Source organism: Monodelphis domestica, chromosome 1, assembly GCF_027887165.1.
Source record: "Monodelphis domestica isolate mMonDom1 chromosome 1, mMonDom1.pri, whole genome shotgun sequence".
NCBI classification, from domain to species: Eukaryota; Metazoa; Chordata; class Mammalia; order Didelphimorphia; family Didelphidae; genus Monodelphis; species Monodelphis domestica.
In genome coordinates, this window is record NC_077227.1 from 673,233,092 (window position 1) to 673,254,237 (window position 21,146).

Sequence of the window (21,146 nt, forward strand, 5' to 3'; positions counted from 1 at the left end):
CAGTTTCCTCATCTGTAAAATGGGGATAACAACAGAACCTGACTCTCAGGGTTGTTGTGAAGACAAAACAAGATTTTTGTAAAGTACTTACCTCAAAATGCCAGATAACTGTTAGAGTTCTTTTTATTAATATTAAAAGATAAGATTAGAATTAAGGTCTTATGATTCCTAGTCCAAAGTTCTCTCAACTTATTGCAGCATGCTGCCATCTTCCCATCCAACCATGTCCCATAGTCCTAAAGACCTAATAAGATGAAAGGGCTGGTAGCCTTTCAATTTAGTTCACCTCAATAGAAAGTTCAGTTCCCTCTATGACCAGAAATGATAGTCCACTTATCTGACTGCATATTCAAATAATATAAAGTTTAATAACTAGTTGGGATTGGAGTTTTTTTCAGCTTCAGACCTGAGGCCAGGCCCCAGAGGCTGGCGGAGGGTTCTCCCACTCCCGTCTACTCTATCTCAGTCCAGTTTTGTCTTTTTTAGAATCTTAGCAGTAGACAGAAAGCAAACAAGAACAGGTCTAACATTCAGAAGAAATTGGACTTGAATCTTCAGGCTGAACCAAGAAAGAGACACACCACACCAGACTGGGCTGACAAACTCCTTCCTCCTCCAACACCAGGAAGCAAGTCCCCACTTGGCAGGAAGGAAGTGCTAGTCACAAGACCCAACTGCCACTCCCAGTTTGCCCCTTCCCCCACAAACTGTCATTCTTAATTTCCTTTCCACACTGGAAAGGTAAAAAGGTCTGGAATAGCATCTGAGGTGAGTTGGATAGTAAATTTGGGATCGATGTGGAGGATGGATTGGATAGTTGAAAGAAGCCTGTTATCAAGTCTAAGCAAAATACACTGGGGCCACTAATAGAGTGGCTGAGTGGTAGGGAAGGAGATAAATATGAGAGATATCATAGCAGAATTTATAAGTCTGGGAAATTCAAGTCAAATCAATAAACATTTATTAAGCAAACAACTACTATCCAGTAGGTACCATGCCAGTGTTTGGATATGTGGTTTGCGAGAGAGAGAAAAATCAGTGATAACTCCAAAATTGCCCACCTGAGTAAATGGCAGGACAGTGGTTCCCTCAACTTTGGAGGAGGGATGATTTTATGAAACATGTAGAGTTTGTATTCTTATCTGGGAATAAATACAAAGCAGGAAGTTGATAACATGAGATTGCAGTTCAAGAGAGAAATTAGAACCAGATATTTTTTGCCCTCATCTATTTATGGAATAGTTTTGTTTAATAATTTGTGACACATTTTAAGAAGGACATTTATCACCTGGAGAATATCTAAAGAATAGCAACCAGATTGGCAAAGGGTTTGAGTATAGATCTTATGATTATAAGTTGAAGACAATGAATATGTTTAAAAGTAGAGAAGACTCATGGGTGTAACAAGGGAATCACTTTAAAAGACTGATATATATTAATTTAAGGTCGCCAAGGAATCAGCTATGTAATTCCTAAATGAAAAACTCAAGTCAGCCGTCAGCCTTTTTTGGAGTTTAATTACAATAGGAGTAAGAAAGGAATTAGAGATAGAGAGAGAGAAAAAGGGAGAGAAGGGAATAGGGCTTAAATACCCCTTCTGTTTAGGCTGGGCCAAAAGGCCCAAGCCCTTAGATAGCTGGGGCAAAGAAAAGAGATCAGTCCCTATTACTCACGTGTCCAAAATGGAGAAACAGTCTCAGAGGCCCCCACCTTCAGCTTCCTTCAGAGCAAGCCTTCTCAGAGCCCACAGGAACCACCCCGACCAACTCTCCACCTCCCCTGGAGTCTTCAGACCCCCTATCTTTAAGGAAACCATCCAAGTTCCTCCCCTCAGTTCTCCCATCTACCAATCACTGTTCATCAATTTCCCTGTGCCAATGGAGGCTCTAGCTTAACCCAGAACCGCCCAGAGGTTTCTGACTTTTGCACATGTCTGTTGAAGGTTATATTTTCAAATGATTAAATCTTTACTCCTTTGCTACAGCCCTTTCTAAATCCTGTTAACCTGAGTAGGGTAGAGATTGGAATAATTAAATTTTGATCTAGGCTGCAGCCCTTACTCAATCCTATTAGGACTGAATAGGGTGGAGATTTATTCCAAGTATCTCCATTGTATCAATTCTAAAATCAATCAAGACTCAAAGAAATTCCTGTTCTATGCTTAAGCATAGGTCAAAGTCCTTTCCATTGTTCAGCAAAGGGTTTCTGTCCTAAAGTAATCTTAAGAAGGGAAGAGAAGGAACCTCCCATGCCAATGGGGTTCCCATTCCAATAGACTATCAGTAAGAAATTTTCCAAGTATGAAATATCCCAATGGTGAAATTTGCAACATTTATAAGTCTAAGGAAATTTGAGGTTTACATGGGGCACATGAAGCTATCTTCACATAAATTTAGAACTAGCATGTAGAGGAGAAATTAGATTATTTTTATTTGGTACCAAAAAGCAGAATCAGGAACAATGGGAGGAACTTGACAAGAGATCAATTCAGACTTGACGTCAGGAAAAAACTTTCTGAAATTTAGAACTGCCCCAAAATGGCAGGGTAAGATAAGGTAAGGATGGTGACTCTTCCATGGAAATGTTCAAACAGGGTGAAAGACCACTTGTTGAGTATGTTACTGAGGTTATTCTGTATTCATGTGGGGAAAGGCTGTTGAAGTTCCTTCTAACTCTCAGATTTTGTGGATTTGTATTAGAGGACCTGAATTCGAATGCTGACTCTATCACTTACTTTCTGGATGACCCTGGAAAATTCACTTTAACATCTATAACTTTTAGTTTCTCCATTTGCAAAATATGGCAATGGATGACCTCTGAATTCTCTTTCAGATCTAAATTTATGATCCTACATATATATATTTGGGAGTCAAGTTCATGGGTACACAGGAAATAATGCTGACCGGTAGAGCAAGAGGACCTAGACTCAAAATCTGCTCCTAATGCTTAACTATGTGACTTGACTTTGGACAAATCCCTAGATTTCAGTTCCTGCTTCTGTAAAATAAAAGGGTGTGTCCAGGTGGTCTATGAAGTCCATCTATCTACAGATATGATCCCAAGATACAGTGAACTCATGGAAGCTGAGATTGCCATGATAGAGAAGGCAGAGAAAAAATAGAAAGGTAGATATCCCATTAGAAAACCTTGGGAAATATCCACACACAGAAAATGACTTGGCAAAGAATGACTAGAGTTGACAAGTGTGGGGAGAGAGAGGGAGAGAAACAGAGAGACAGGAAGAGACAGGGAGGGGTGGGGGTTGAGATCAGTATCATGAAATTCAAGGAAGGAGAGAGTATCCAGAAAGAAAAGAGGAAGGGTTGACAATTTCTGTAGTGGCAGAGAGCTCAAGCAGAATGAAGATTGAAAGAAAACTGGTTTTTAGCAGTTGAGACTACTAGTAACCTTGGAAACAACACTTTCAATTGACTGGTGGAGTCAAGCCAGAGCTCAAGGTACTGAAAAGTAAGTGGGAAGTAAAAAAATATAAATAACAAATACAGATAATTTTCTATAAGAGCTTAGTTGTGAAAGAAACTCAATAGGGTAAGAGTTTGAAGGAATAACGGGGTCAATAAAAGGTTTTATAAGAAAGAAGCAGATTTTGGCACATTTCTCTCTATCTTATATCTTATATATTTCTGGTATTAGGTAGAAAATGATAGATAAGGCAGAAAATGATAGATAAGGAATATTACTGATCTTGAGAACAAAATGATTAAAGTCAAGATATCATGATACAGAAAGTCATAATTCAGCTTCATAACTTATAATATTATAGAAAACCTTCAGAAAAACCAAGATCAAGGTCCCTAAATTTGTATAAACTTCTCCCAAGTGGGTGTGGGCATACTTTGTTCCTAATTTTCTTGGCTATGGTAAGACCTAAAAAGCACACTTATGAGGAATGATCTTGCAAGGAAGAAAGCATAAGGGTCTAAGTATGTAAGAAAATACAAAAATTTACATTTATTCCTATTGGGTATCATATTAGTTTCAGCATGATGACCTTGACCAGAGGTGTCAAATTTGTCAAAATACTCCTGAATGTAGTAGGAACCAGATTGAGGTATAATGTGGGACAGCTATGTAGCATACCAGATAGAACACCAGACCTGGAGTTGGGGGGATCTGAATTTAATTCTGGCCTCAGAGAGTTCAGGTGTCAGGAATCTTGAGTTTAACTTCTGACATTGCCTGCTACTTGCTATGCATATCATTGGATACTATGCATGTGTCAGAGCCCAATAGAGGCAGAGGTGGAAGGGGAAAGGAGAAGTAAAAGGAAGAGCAATTTATTAAGCATTTACTATATACTAGGCACTGTGCTTTAAACTTGTAATAGTTGTAAAATAGTTGTAAATTTATTATCTCAATTGATCCTCACAATGACCCTGGGAGGAAGGTGCTATTATATTCTGCATTTTATAGGTGAGGAAATTGAATCAGAAGTTAAGTGACTTGATGAGGAGGGTCACAGAGTTTGCATGTGTCTGAGACTGGATTTGAACTGAGATTTTCTGTCCAAGAAGCTGAATTAGGTGGAAGTTTAGTTGGCAGCTAGGTGATACAGTAGATAGAATGCCAGTTCTAGAGGCAGAAGTTCCTAAGTTCAAGTCTAGCCTTAGTGTGTGACTCTATACAAGTCACTTAACTGTTTGCCTCAGTTTTCTCATCTGTAAAATGAGCTAGAGGAAGAAATAGCAAACCACTCCAGTAAAAGTCAGATACCACTGAAAGACATGAATAACAACAACTTGGTAGATACAAATATCAGCAATGGAGATTGGGGAAGTGGAAGGATGGGAGATGGAAGTGGAGTGGAGAGTTGGAGTAGGGAACACTTACCACTAGGAAAAAAGCCAACACTAACACTTTGAGATCATATCAAGTAATAAAAACAGTCAAGGTCACAGTGCTACCTGCATTTTGACTTCTTAATCTCATATGATCCTGCCGAGTTCTGAAACTCTGCCTAGAAATGAATCCTCCCTCTTAGATGATGATGATTTAGTAAGGCATGATCATTTTGGGTATTGTGCTTACCTCCTGAGCCTAAAGAATTATGAAGTGAATGATTTTTTAAAAGTTATATATGGTCTGAACTCTCAAATTATGTGACCTCCTAGGTCTAGACAATGGAATCATCTCCCACCAGACAAAGTGAATATCTACTTCTCTTAAATCATTTGGATTATTCTGGACAAAACACCAGAGAATATCTATCATCATCAATACTCTTGACTGGACAAAGGCAGGTCCCAAGTGCTTCTTAAGTATTACTGAGTTATGCTTTTCACAACACTGAGAGGCAAGGGAAAGGCAACTTGTGCTCCTGTCTCCCTGAATTACAACTAATTCTTTGAGATGAGGAGAGAGATGGAAAAAGAATTTAATGTTCTTGTGTGATTTTCTGGCCTTCCCATGACAGCACAACCCTTCAATAAATATAGAAAAAGGGCCACTCAACTAGGTGGCTGCTGTCCTGGGTACTCAGGGACCAAAAATGTCTCCAAATTCATATTTGCTGAATTCTGAAGAAAGCAAAAGGCAGGGCAATGGATAGAGTTCTGAACTTAGAATCAAATAACATCTAGGACTAGTTGTATGACCCTGCGTAAGGACTTGAACTTTTCTAAACCCCAATTTTCCCATCTATAAAATGGGGATCACAATATCTATAGTACCTATAGTGTCTATATGTAGTATATAGCTAGTATATTATATATAGTATGCATATATGTAATATATATATATGATATATTGTTGTGAGGTTCAAAATGGTTAATGATAATTAAGCACTTTGCCAACCTTTAAGATTTGTAGAAAAGTCTGTTATTATGATTATCAGTCAAAATCTAATCACATCTAGAAACTCCATGCCCTTGCCCTCAGGGAAGTTTCCCCCCTTGAAGGACAAGATGAGCATCTATAGAAAAGTCCAGTCCTCCCCTCTGTAGGAGATAATTAAGGCAGCGTTCTCTGAAGTGAAACCAAGCTTTCGATGGCTATCCACATTATATATATTTTCCCAAACATTCACTCATGCAGGTGGATTGCTTCTGTATATAGTCTTCACTTCCAGACAGGATTGACTTCAATGCAAAAGCTTAGGAATCCTGTGAATGTTCTTAGTTGATCAAAATGTAGATGGTGAAATCAAAGGTGAGAGCTTGTTCCTGGAGAATTCCGTTCTGGTCAAACTTAATGGGCTGAAAACTAGTCAGGGAATTTTCTTCTGGAGGCTGCCATCACTTTCTGGAAACCTGAGTTCATGTTTTATTGATATTCTCTGGGCAGGACCTCTGCAGAAATTATTTATATCAGCAGCTTTGAGAAGAATGTCTAAGCCCTTGGTGAATGAACATATAGATTTAATTCCTCTGACTAGATATCGTTCAGTGGGTGAGGGGTTGGGTTGTTTCTAATGGAACAATAAAAGTCTGTAAACTTAGGAAAGTAATGAGACCATTCCTAAGACAAATGTAATAGAAAAAGTTGCCTCTGGAAAATGGGGAACATGGCTGTAAAAATGATGAATGCTGAGAAGCTGACATTTTAATACATTTAAGGAATATGGGGGATCAATGAAGAGAACAGTGCTGGACTGGGAAATGAAACCATGTAATAAAACTGCCCTTTAGGGAAAGGAGTGTTCCAAGGAGAGTCTTTGTAACTCTATCACTTGGCAAAAATCAGGACACCCCTTTGGGATTCTGTAAAAGTTATTTAAATCACTCGTTTTCTATAGTTTCCATCAATGAAACCTAAGGAGAATAGCCAGATGACTGCAATCAAATGTGGGTCCAGTTCCAACAGGTTGAACTTCCCCAGGAGTTGACTTGGTAATTTGTTTCTGAGTTATCTGATCATTTTTACAATCAGCATACATGCCAAGCACTAGGTTGGGTGCTGGGGATGTGAAGATAAAAACGAAATGGTCTCTGTCCTCAAGGGACTGCCATTCTTCTGGGGAAAATAGAACATCCTCAATCATTCAGCATTTCCTAAGCACCTACTACGTGCTAAGCCCTGTACTAAGTGCTGGGGATACAAAAAAAGAGAAGAGGCATTCTGTACAGATAGCAACTATATCTAACTGTATAAAAGAGAGGGGGAGAGAGAGAGAGAGAGAGAAAGAGAGAGAGAGAGAGAGAGAGAGAAAGAGAGAGAGAGAGAGATCAATGCATGGAAGAATAGATGGATATAGAACTAATTAAATATTTGTTATATGTCAGAAATAATATAAGCAAAAAAAGGCAACACCCTCAATGAACTTACATTCTATTAGAGGAATATGACATATAAGAGGGAGATAGAAAAAGGGTTGAGGGTGCTATGGAGGAGATGGAAAGGTCCAGAGAATTAAGAATGGAGCTGAGAGGGAAGTGAGCAAGGATGACTTGACATTTAATAAATGCTGATGCCAGCAAGAACTTCCAAACAGATGGAAGGGGTGTAGAGGTGGAAGCTTCTCCAGAGTGAGAAGGCTATTGGGGAGGAGTTAGAAAAGTCCAAAAAGTCAGGAATGAAACTGAGAGGGAAATTAAGTGAGATTATTCCCCTTCATGCCCTTTCTATCCTCTTAGTCAAACTGGCCTCATTGGTAATTATTACCCTTATATAACATACCATCCCCTGCCTCCATGTATATGCAAAGGAGTTGCAAAATGTCTGGAATGCACTACTCTCTCAGTTTACCTCTTAGAATTCCTGGATACTTTCTAAACACAGTCCAGGTGCTATGTCTTGCATAATTATTTTCCCAATTCTTTTCTATCCCAAGCTGATTCTCTATCACTTGAAATTACTTTGTATTATTTTGTGCCTACCTATTTGTATATATCTCTTGGCTCCAGGCATTTTCTCTTTCTACCTTCCATGCCTGGAATGTTCTCTGCTCTTCTCTGACTGACTTCCTTTAACTCCTAACTGAAATCCCACTTTCTGCAGGAAGCCTTTCCCAATCCCTCCTAATCCTAGTGCTGTCCATCATTTAATTATTTACTATTTATTCTATAGATAACTTTCTTTGTGTATTTTTGTTCACATGCTGTCTCCCCCCATTAGACTCTGAGTTACTTGAGGAAAGGAACTGTCTTTTGCCTCTTTTTGTATTCCCAGGACTTATCATGGTGCTTGGCACATAGTAGGTGGCCTGATAAATATTTATTGATGTTGCATCTTCTCAGGAGAGAATGTCAGTCTCTTGAGGGCAGAGACTATTTAGTTTTTATCTTAATATTCCCAGCACCCAGAACAATGCTTTATGTAGTATTTAAAAATAATAAGTACTTTATAAATTCTTACTGAGTTGAAAGGCAATGTTATTAATAAATCTGATTGGAAGTATGAAATGAATAAATAGTCAACAGAGCTCACCATCTAACTGAAAAGACAACAAACAAAAATATGTACAAACTAGCCATGTTCAAAATAAATAGGAAATGATTTATAGAGGGAACATGCTAGAAGGCATTGGCCAATGGCAAGCTGTGTAGCACTAATCATTCTTGCCAACTCAAGTACCGTGATTTGTACAAAATTAGTGTCTCTGTTCATAAATGTTTGTTAAATTGAATTGTATTATATTACTTCATTTCATTTTTCTTTTGAAAAATAGGCAAAGTAAAATTCCTGGAAAATATTTCACAGAATCATAGAATTAAAGCTGGAAGGAACCTTAAAAGTCTGAGTTCACTCCCCTCGTTTTATAGATGATAAAACCATTATCAAGCACCCCAAAGTGCAACTCACTGTCAAATAATGATGTGCTAATTACAAATCATTGTAGAAGTTATGAATTGGAAGGGACCTCTGTGGTCATCCAGGTGAAACTTCTGGCCTGTGAAGGAGCTGGTATTAGAGTTCTGTAGGAATCCCTCCTCTAACATCTGGATCAGATGGCTGGCCATCTATCCTCTGTTCTAACACTTCCAGTGGCAGGGAACTTAACTCATAAAGGAGCACATTCCTTTTTGGACAGTTTGAATTGTTAGAAAGTTTCTTGTCATATTGGGCCAAATATCATTTCTTTCCTTCACCCTTTGGCCATAGTTTTATGTTCTGGAATGACACAGAACCAATGTAATTTTTCAACCACAAAACAACTCTTTTAATATAAGAAGATATCTGTCTGTCATACCTTTCCTTGTTAAACAAGCTCAATTCCTTTAAATGTTCTTTATGTGATAAGGTTTCCAGCCCCCTTCTCATCCTGTTTGCCCCTTCTTTGCTCCTTGTCAATGCTGGGTTTAAAATGTGGTGCACAGAATGGAATGTAATACTTAGGATGTGGCTTGATCTGACTATAGTATACCCTTATCATTGCAAAGTAAAACCTCTTTTCTTCTAAACCAATTCTTCTACTAATGCAGTCTAACATCAAGGTGGTTCTTTTGGTTTGCATTTAGCACTATTTCCTATTCAGTAAAGATTTCACCTAAAAATCTGTTTGAGCTAAAACTGTTCTCTGAGTTATAGCTTTTACAAGAATTAGGAAGTAGGCAAAGGAGCACTTACTTATAAAGCACCTGTCTTGTGGTCAACACTGGCAGGTGAGCTGGAATTGAAAGTTTAAATAAGACAATCCCCACCCTCGTGGAATTTAGAATGTAATAGGGACATCAGATACCAATTTAAAAAGCTAGAATACAAATTCTACTTGGTAAGTGTGTGATAGACTGAGGGAAGATCGTGTCTGACAGTCAGAGGATCCAAGAACTCTGTAGGGAGGAGGAGGCTTGAACTGTGCTCTGGAGTGAGAATGAGGAAGAATTCAATAGTGAAGAGAGTTAGAGAGATGAAGATATTCTAGGCATAGGGAATCGTGAGCAAAGGCAAGGGAAGATCAGAAAGCAGAGTGCTGTGGGGGACTGGGAATTATTCTAGTTTGTCAACAGGGCACAAAAAGCATCGGGGATTGATATGAAATCAATTTAGAAAGGTAGGAGTGACAGCTGACAATTCAGTTTGGAATACCAAACCACAGAATTTAAAAGAAGGAGATTTTATGTCTTTGTAAATGTATGTGTATGTGTTTATGTATATGTAAACAAACACATATGTCACCAAATTTAATTTTAGTCTTAAACATACAAGTATGTGTGTATGTATAGGATCATCTAAAATCAGTACAGTTTTAGCTTTATATACATACATAAACATACACACACATATGTGTGGGTATCAATGTATGTATTTACCAAGGACCAACCCAGATCTATCCCTTCTCTGGTCATGTGAGTCCAAAGGAAACTTGGGATCCACTAGAAGGGAGAGGACCCAGCCAAGAAGAAGGTTTGTTTAATCCCTTTAGGAATGGGGAGGAGAGTTTTCTTGACTAAGAAGGAGTTTAGGCTGTATTTTTTAATTGGGTCAATTAAAACCTGTTCTTTCTGATGTCTTGTTAGCTTGAATGTTGGCAAGAAAACCAAGGGCACTTTGGGGGAGAGAAAGAACCAAATTCTGCCTAAGAGAAACACAGCAGGGTGGGGGCAGAAGGAGGGTGCAAAACAAGCCAAGTTCTAATGTTTGCTAGGCAAAATGAGCTACAGAGATTCTTTTTGAACAAAGTTCCCAAGGTAAGTCCAGACTTCTGTGTTAGAGGGTGAAGATTAGAGGATACATGTGTTATATAAATATCAAATGCATCTTTTCTATTCTCATAACATTTTAGAAGCCCTTTGGGTGAGAAAGCCCTGATCTTCACATTTTTGTATCATGATGATATGTAAAAGTGCAGCCGCTCTTTTAAAGTGCCTAATTGTCCCAGAATAAGATTAATCCTCTATCCACCTGTATACACAGCTTGATATTTGGACAGGATGAGCTATGAGAACTTCAAATTAGGCATCTAAAGAAATAGTCCCACCCTTCCCTAAAAAAGAAGAAAAAAAGTAAATGAGCATGGAAACTGCCTATGTGAAAAAATGCAGATACAATTAAGAGTTTTGATCAGCACAACCATGTTGAGTTTATTTTGGAAAGAACAAGAGAGATATAATGCTAAAGGGTTACAGTCACACCCTTTGAACCAATTGTGGAATCATTCCGAATTCTCTTTCCAAAGAATTAAGTGCCCTTAGTCTGACCTTGTTCAATGATTTCAAATTGGAGACGGAAATGAATCTAATCTAAATAAAAATTCTCCGTTTCTTGGCCAGACAGTGATTATGAAAGAAATTAAATAATAATACATATTGACGGAGGACTACAGATAATATTCTCCAAAATCTGTAACTGCAGGAAACATGAGCAGAGAGTTTGGCTGGAGGAGCTCTGTCAGAAGCTTCCCAAGAATGAGTCTTCTCTATTAGTCCAAAAATACATCCAGTGGTTCCAGGTGCTGACAAATGCAAATCTCTTTCCCTGGATGTAACTGAGTCTTAGTGCTTAAGATTCAAGCATCAGTAATGCAGAGGGGACTAGCCTTGAAGGAACACATGTTTTCAACTGCTGACTTTGGCATATGCTGGCTGAGTGACTGTGGGCAAAGCCTCTCAGTCCTCCAGACCAACTTCTAAGATTATAAACTACAGAGGAGTTACAGATGGAACCTCTACCCTGGGATAAGGCCATACTTGCAAAGAAATCACAGATCCAGAGGGGAAAAAAAAGCAAATAAAAAACTACATTTGATTTAAAATTAGAGATGTATTGTGGAATAATGGGCAGAGTTGGCCATGAAAGCAGGAAGGCATAAATTCAAATCCCACCCCTGATACATATTGACTGTTCCCTAAAACTATAATTGTAGAGAAGGTGCTGGTTGATCTACATTGGTAAAGGGATTTTCCTTCTGTGGGGCTTTAGGTATGGGTGGATGGCAAGGAGGGTCTCTATGCCTATCAAATCCCAGATCCAGTCCCTAGCACTAAAATGAGATACAGATTCTTCACTGACAGGTTGGGATAGGAATGGAGGTAGAGATAATCTCTATGAAGAGAAAGAAGAAAAAAGAGAGAGAAAAACAGAAAAAAAGAGAGTGAAGCAGAGACAGAGAGACCATGAAAAACAAAAAAGAAAGAGAAAAAATATATAAAGATATATAGAGATAGAGAGACAGAGAGAAACAGATAAAAAAGAATATATACACATACATATATACATATACATATATATATATATATATGTATGGTAATAGTCTCTCAGTAACCGAGGATGACGATTGTCTTTGTGTGTTTTCATCTATGATAGATGAGTGTGCACAAAGACACTTGTGCGTGAGGGAGATTTAAGTGGAAAAGCCAATGCACAGAGACAGTCCCACTCTCTCGGTGTTGGAAGCCTGGGTCCAGTGGCACGAAAAATCGTTACACCTGGAGACTTCCTCAGCTGCATTGGATGGCCGTGTTGTCTTTTGTGCTCCAACACGCTCTAAGCACTCCACAGTGCTTTGCTGCGTTGCCTTCTCAGCTGTTGGACCTTCTTATTGGTTTCTTCCATCTGTTCAGCCTAAGCAGTCTTCACACACACATACACACACACACACACACACACATACATACACACACACACACATACACATATATATCTAGAGAGAGAGAGAGAGAGAGAGAGAGAGAGATTAAACTTAGTCTGTTAACTTCTTCCTTGGGTCAAGACTCTTGAAAGTCAGGGAGAAGATCATGAAGATCCCTTTTCTTTTCTTTTCTTTTTTTTAATTTGGGTGATTTTATTTAATTAATTAATTTAGAATATTTTTCTATGCTTGCAAAATGCATGTTCTTTCCCTCCTCTCCTCCAGCCTCCTCCTATAGCCAATGAGCAATTCCACTGGGTATTAAATGTGTCCTTGATCAAAACCTATTTCTATGTTGTTGATGTTTGAACTAGGATGATCATTTAGAATCTACATCCCCAATCATATCCCCATTGACACATGTGATCAAGCAGTTGTTTTTCTTCTGGGTTTCTACTCCCATGTTTTTTTCCTCTGAATGTGGATAGCTTCTTTCTCATAAGTCCTTCAGAAATGTCCTGGATCATTGCAATGCTGCTAGTAGAAAAGCCACTACATTCGATTGTACCACAGTGTATCAGTCTCTGTGTGCAGTGTTCTCCTGGTTCTGCTCCTTTCACTGTATCAGTTCTTGGAGGTCATTCCAGTTCCTTCAGTTCATTATTCCTTTGGGCACAATAGTATTCCATCACCAACAGATACCACAATTGGTTCAGCCATTCCCCAATCAGAGGGCATCCCTTCATTTTCCAATTTTTTGCTACCCCAAAGAACGAGGCTATCAATATTTTTGTACAAGTCTTTTTCCTTATGAGATCTACTTTAGAAGATAAGGAACTTGGGAGCAGCTGGGTAGCTCAGTGGATTGAGAGCCAGTCCCAGAGTCAGGAGGTCCTGGGTTCAAATTTGACCTCAGACACTTCCCAGCTGTGTGATCCTGAGCAAGTCACTTAATCCCCACTGCCTAGCCCTTACCTCTTTTCTGTCTTAGAACCTATATGCAATGTTGATTCTAAGGCAGAAGGTAAGGGTTTTAAAAAAAGAAGAAGATAAGGAACTCATACCCCAGTGCAGACAGGGAAGATAGAATGCCCTTCTGCTTTGCCATCATTCTGTTTCTAGGCTATATTCACTCATTTACTTTAACCCCAGAAAAATTGCTTTCCATTTTTGCCCCCTTTGCACCTTGACATTTTTGTCCTAAAGTGTTACAAAAAGTCCATATTTTACTTTTAGTTCACTTCAGAGGCACCCCATCGTCCCTCAGACTTGCTATTCTCAAAATGCCTTGGGTTTTTTTTTTCTCTTTGACCTCCTCACACTGTGAGTATTTGTTCTTTGGCCGTATTGGTGGATCCCACATGTTATATCACCCATATGCTGAGCACATTCAATGGGGGAGTGGGCGGGGTGACTTCCAGAGCATTGTGTCTTCTGTTCTTTCTATTAGGGGTGTGATTTCAATGATGGATGTTTCTAACCTGACCCAAAGAATTTCATCCTTCTCTGGAAAACTGTGTAGGAGAGGATTCTTAATGGACAAAGAATAATGTCTTCTGGGACCCAGCCAGAAATTGGGAGTTGCTTTTAAAAAGCTTTCTGGGTCTATTATTTACAGTAAACATGATTCTTTCTATGGACTGTCTTGACAGTCAGAAGTAACCTGTGGTATTTGCATGGGTGTGTCATTGTTTTCACTGAGAATCACTTAGCAGCAAGGATGAGTTAGTTCTGTGTTAAAAGCCTGCTCTAACTGGCTACCTTAAAAGGCTATACTACTCTCCAAGCTTGTACACAGAAATTCCCATAACTGGTAAGTGAGCTGGGTGTGCTAGGGGAACAGGGGTGGGGGGAAGAAAAGGGATCTGCTTCCAAGTTCAGAAACACATTGTTATTGCCATTCCGAAAAACAGTCATTTGGGAAAATTAAATATAACCAAAGGGATACCCTTGAAATGCCCAATAGAATGAGTTTTGTAGGAGGGAGAGAATATAGATTTTAGTTTCAAGTGCCTTAAGAAGGGCCTTCATACAACATATACAGATAACATGTCATCAAGATACATGTGGGAGGAGGGAGTTTAGTGAGAAAATGTATCCAGTCAGTTGCCAAATCACTTCAATTCTACCTCCACAACATCTCTTACTTCCTCATTGCTCACATATCTACAGCATCCTTTTAACCTCTTTTGGGGACTATTAAAATAGTTTAATAAAATTATGCTCCCAGCTTCAAACTTCTTTCCTCCCCAATCCATCCTCCAGTTAGCTACCAAAGGGATATCCCTAATGTAATCATCATCATAATAATAATGGCCAACATTTATAAAGTGTTTTCAGTCTTACAAAAGTGTTTTACAGGGGGCAGCTGGTTAGCTCAGTGGATTGAGAGTCAGGCCTAGAGATGGGAGGTCCTAGGTTCAAATCTGACCTCAGATACTTCCCAGCTGTGTGACCCTGGGCAAGTCACTTGACCCCCATTGCCTAGTCCTTACCACTCTTCTGCCTTTGAGCCAATACACAGTATTGACTCCAAGATGGAAGGTAAGGGTTTAAAAAAAAGTGTTTTACAAATATCATCCCATTTGATCCTAACAACCTTGGGAAGTAGGAGAAATTATCCCTATTTTATAAATGAGGAAACTGAGGCAGAGGATGGTAAAGTGATTTGCCCGGGGTTAACAGCTAGTAAGTAACTGAACCTGAATATGAGCTTGGACTTTCCTGACTCCAGGTAGCTGCTTCATAAAATCTGGTAAAAAATAAAGGTATCCCAGACTCCTCCTCTTTAAATTCCTTTGGCTTCTTTCTCTAGAATAAAAAACAAATTCTTCTGTTGGGTCTTGAAAGCTACTCATAAGGTGCTTCCGAACCCCTTCTTTATTATATTCTCTGTTCCTTCATATAATCTTTGGCCCAATAAAACTGGCTTTCTTACTGTTCCTCACATATAACTCCATCTTCCATAAGAAGGCATCCTCCCCTTACTTTCACCTCTAATAACCAGGAGTTTCCTTCGAAGTTTAGATCAAATGCCACCTCCTCCACGAATGGCATTTCCAAATATCCCCTTTCCCAGTACTAATCTCTTCCCCATTAGTTATCTTGTATTTATTTTTTGTGTAAAATTTGCACCTATCTGGGTGTGAGGGAGAGGTGAAGTATTTCCTCCTCTGACCTACCCTTGGAATGCAAGTGTTGCCAACTGGGACTAGCTATATACATTTTCTACTTTTCTTGGGTAGCTCTAAAGGCATGTTAAGCACTGAAAATATAAGAATAGATACTATACTTGCTCTCAAGGATCTTATAGTCTAATGGGATGGGGTGAATAGGACAACTACACAGATATTAAATGAGTTGAATTGAATTGAAAGATACATATTGTAAAGGAGAATGACTGTTAAGATGGGATCTAGACAAACTGCCTTAAGAAATTTGAGAAGGAAGGAAGTCATCTCTTGTGATCCTTGGATGTAGAGGGAGGAGCTATTTGGGAAGAACATGGAGAAGGCAACATCTGGGTTTGACCTTGAGAGAAAATAAAGGCTTTGTGAAAAAGCCAGGGTTACCTCTATAACATTAGGGCACATTTAAGTAAGACTTTGGTACATTTAGTATGGAATATTGGAAGAGAAAATAACATAACTGTGTATTTATCCATTTGTTATTCTAATGGCATTTTATATAGATTTTGATAATTACACTTTACTTTCTTCCTTCCCCCTTCAGTTCTTCTGTCCCAAGTTCACTCACCTTGACTGAGAGCCAACAGTTGCCCCTGCTTTTTTCTCTATACTTCTTCTATATCTTCCTCATTCCTCTTGATTTCTGTCTTCTACTCTGTTATTCCTTGTATTTTTGTTATTCCTTAACTCCTGTCTCACCAATGATTTAAGCTTCCTATTTCATACCAATTCTCTGCCTTTTTTCTTGACTTTCCCACCCCCAAAATTAGAAAAGCAAGAAAATATTTCACAGAAGATGCCCAGATGTTCCCTTCTAACAGTGATAGTGTTGCCTGCAAGTGGACTACAAGATAATAGAAGCTGGGTAAGGATGTGTGTATAAATTTATATCAACCTTTCTCCACCGATAGAAAAATTACTGAGCTTATTGTTCAATATGGAATAAGTACAGTAACCAGCAAAAAAAAATATAATATCAATAACAAAACATTTCTCTCAAACATAAACTTAGAGTACTGAAGTAATCATGACTGCTCACCTTCCTCTCTAACCACCACCACAAAACCTCTGTTATACTATTGATATAATCTTGTGAAAGTCACAACTTCCTTGGGCCTCTGTTTTTGCACCTGTAAAATGAAGGGATTGGGTTAGCTAGCTGGGTCCCTTACAACTATAGACCTATAACCCTATGAGATTATGTTGAATTATTCTAGATGATTCTTGACATGGAGGAGCAGACCATAGGAGGGGACACACACAGATGTGAATTCCCACAATCTTACCAGTGAGTATGCTCATCAATTTAAAGCATCAGGTACCAGATATAAAGACAGAAGGTTTTCCTTCTTTTCAACCTTCACAAAATATCTCCTAGAAATATGATAATTTATCTGGTTTTCTACTTTAAAATCTCACCAAGAATACAATATTAGTTTTTTAATTGGAGGTAAAGAAATTATAATATTTCAGGCACATGTTGTAAAAACTCTCATATTAACATATAAGTGGTAGAAGAGTCATGACATCCCTTATAATATATGTATTATGTGTGTATAAATGATACTTTATGGATGGATCTATAACTAACTCCCCTCTATTGATGGGGATTGCAACCCTTCATAAATAGTCTTGTCCATCCTCTATGCCCAGTATTTTCTTATAAATTCTCTAAAGGTGCTCTGCCCCTGGTGCTTAGTGCTTTCTTCTGGATCAAGGAGTCTAGTAAAGCCTATGGATCTCTTTTCAAAATAATATTTTTAAATGAACATAATAAGATATGTAAGATTACAAAGGAAACAAATTATATTGAAATAAATACATTTTTTTTTCATTTAAATACATGGAACTCATGAAATATATCCACAGACCTTATAGGGGTCTATGTACCTCAGACCTCTTGTTCTAGATTTTTTGATATTACAAGAAACCTATTGGAGTATGAAGGCTATATTTAGAGTTAGAAGGGGCCATGAAACATATCTAGTATAATGCCTTCATTTTGCAGATGAATAAACTGAGGCCCAGAGAAGATACACATTTTGACTACAAGTCATGAAGGTGGTAAATGGCAAAGTTGGATTCAAATCCATATTCCAAAACTCTTAACTCTGGTTCTAAATCTTATATTCTTTCCACTGGGCCATGATGCATATTTCAGACTTGATAATTATATAAATAAATAAACTAGTGTTAAACTTCATACAGATATGATGTGCATACAATACTTGGCAACTGCAGAATCCACCAAAAAAGAAATGGCATAATGGGTGCTATAAATGTGTCCTAGCCTATTTCCTTTAGTAACTTTCAAAATTATGGAGAAAAAGAAGATAAAGAAAATCCTTTTTTGTCCTTCTTTTGGGGGAACTGCCCCCAAAGAAAAATGCATCTATGAACAATAAGCTAGTCCCATTTAAGGGCAACTGGTTTCAATTCCAGAAATGCCTGACAATTTTCAAGAAAGTAGAATTGGTCTCCTTGCTCCCCAACCCTGATAGAAAATAATAAATTATTTATGAGAGATAGAATTCTCAGCAAAAGCCCCCAAAGTTCAACAGATAAGTCATATATGAATCATAAGCAATAGTCCCATTTGGCAATACCTGGCTTCGGTTTCTGAATATTTTAAAGAATTTCCAGTCCATTTTTTAGAAGAAAAATAGAATGGATGTCCTTGCTCTTCCATCCCACTAAAGAGCAAGCAATAGGAGATGAGGTATGCAATTCTCAGGAAAATTCCAAAAAGTTCAGCAGTTCAACTTGACAAAGCTTGGCTTGCAGTTCATTCATTCAACATTGATGAAACACTTTCTACAAACATACCTTGTTTTACTATGCTTCATTTTATTACAAATTGAAAGTTTATGGTAATCCTGTGTTAAGCAAATCTCTTGGTATTATTTTTCTAACAACAGGTACTCACATCATGTCTCTGAGTCATGTCTTGGTAATTCTTGCAATATTTCAAACTTTTTCATTATTATCATACCTGCTATGATGATATGTGATCAATGGTTTTTGATGTTACTATTTAAATTGTTGTGGGATGCCAAGAACTGCTTCCCTATGAGGTGGTAAATTTAATCAATAGATGGTCTATCTCAGTGATGGCAAACCTTTTGGAGACAGTGTGCCATGCCCCACCTTCCCAGACAGGGGAGGAAGTAAAGGAGGTGAGTGGCCTGAGAACTCCACTCAGGGTATAGATTGGGCTGCTGGGCAGAGGGGGTGGGGAGAGGTGCAGTGGAGAGGGAAAAGGGAGCAGTTCTGCCTGAGTCCCTCTGCCTAGTGCCCACAGAGAGGTTTCACTCTGTCATCTTTGGGACACTTTCCATAGGTTTGACATTGTGGTTTTATCTGTTCTGATTACTCCACCTTTCACCAGTCTCTCTCTTCCTCTTGCTTCTCTGTTCCCTGAGACTTGACAATCTTGGAGAACATTACAAAAATTTAGTTAATAAAGAAGCAACAGTATTTGAGAAGAATGACTCTGATTTTGAAAGAAATTCTACTGTGGGTAAAATGCTATCAAAGAGCATTATATGTTACAGAAAAATAATTTGTGAAAGAAGTAATTGATGCAGCAGACTTGTCTTATTTTAGGAAATTACCACAGCTACCCCAACCTTCAGCAACACCAGCCACCACCCTGATAAGTCAGTAGCTGTCAACTCTGTGGTGAAATCCTCCACCAGCTAAAATACTGTGCCTCACTGAGGGTTCAGAGATGATGGTAGACTTTTTGTATTAAAATATTTAAATTATAATGTGTCCATTCTTAAAGATATACTACTAGTTTATACTTAATAGACTATAGTACAAAAATAATGTTTATATGCACTAGGAAACAAAAAAAATCATGTGACTCAGTTGTGATATTTGCTTTATTGCAGTGGTCTGGAACTGAACACAAAATCTTGGGGAATGCCTGTACATTAGAAGACATTATCCTGGTCTCTAAAAAGCAAAACAATATAGAATTTTATGGATTACAAAGAATTTCTACTTACAAATTTTCAATTTCTATTCACAACAACCCAGTAAGGTAGTCTGGGTAAATATCTTTATCCCCATTTTATAGGTGCAGAGACAGAAACTCACAAGTTTTAGGGAAACCATGAACAGTTCCTAGAACTTGTTTCCAGTCTCTCCCTTTGCTTTTCATGTGGTACTCCAAATTAGATTGAAATCGAAATAATATCATAAGATAAAGCAGTTTTCTTTTCTTTTTAAAGAGTTTAAGCACAAAGGCCCACAATACAGAAATTAGAAGCCTAATGCTAACCCTTCACCAAGTAAATCCTTCTAATGAAATGAAAAATGGGGGTAATCAGCCTTCACTACCATACTGAAATATTTTGCAGGTCATTGGGTTAATGTATGAAAACATGTGGAAGAAAGTCACTAAAGAATTATTATTAGGGGCTCCCATAGGCATCATACTTATCCTGAACATAGAAGTTCATGATTCATCAAACAAATATGAACTTACTACTCCCATTTCCAACATTTATGCTGCTTCATCATCACAAGAGTGCTATGGATATTACATAGACACCATGTACCACCATAGTGACAATTTAATATGCAACCCATCCTATAATCCATTTATATGTTAAACCATGTATATATGGTTTAAAATTTAAATTCAGATAAAAGAAATTGTATTGAGCATCCATAGTATGAAGAATAAATATAAAGAATTGGAAGATATGATTTCAGATCTCATAGAACACATAGTCTAGCTGAGAAGACATGATATAAACACTGGAAAAACCAAATGACTATAGACATAAATGACTTGAACAAGGTTGTAGGATTAGAAGAATCTCTAGCAGGGATGCTTTTCTTGTCTTTCCCTTCATCTTTATCTCATCTGGGCTTCTTGTCTAGGCAAGTGAACAGGCTGCTGCTCACTCTATCTGAATGAACTGGCAATCACCAACCACAATCCATATAGTAAAAGGGAGGACCACTAGACCTTGCCATCTACTCTACTGCTGACCCTCAGGATTCCTGGGACTTTCCATATGTCTTGCAGCTAAACTTTCTTATATGTGTTGCCTCCTCTAAAGTATGAGCTCTTTGAGAGCCTATATTATACTGCTTTTTTCTATTTGTATCCCTAGCACTTGACACAGTGGTTGGCACATAGCAATTGGTAAATGCTTTTTTATTCATTCACTCCTACGAAAGAAAATGATAAAACACCAAATGAAATTTTATAGACTGTCATCATCACTATAGGAACTCAGTATTTTAACTGCCAAGAGGAGAGATAATTTGACATATTTGATAGAGTGCTGGATTTGGGGTCAAGAAGACCTAAACTCAGATTATAATTCAGAAAGATACTGGCTGTATGATCCTGGAACAGTCACTTAGCCACCATGACTCTTAGTTTCCTCATCTAAAAAATGAGGATAGTCATATTCACTGCATTGTTATGGGTCTCAAATGAGATAATGTACATTAAACCTTCTGCATAC

General features: G+C 38.1%; 1 long non-coding RNA gene across 2 annotated transcripts; it reads left to right on the forward strand.

Moving 5' to 3' along the window:
- The first annotated feature begins 507 nt into the window (after positions 1-507).
- Positions 508-20,236, forward strand: LOC103095057 (uncharacterized). 2 transcript variants are annotated; one of them, XR_008911419.1, is made up of 4 exons: positions 508-768; positions 16,425-16,519; positions 16,872-16,942; positions 19,551-20,236. It is a non-coding gene; the product is annotated as an uncharacterized LOC103095057 (long non-coding RNA). The 2 variants fall into 2 exon arrangements; XR_459354.2 differs by lacking the exon at positions 19,551-20,236 and adding an exon at positions 19,261-19,390.
- Positions 20,237-21,146: the final 910 nt, after the last annotated feature.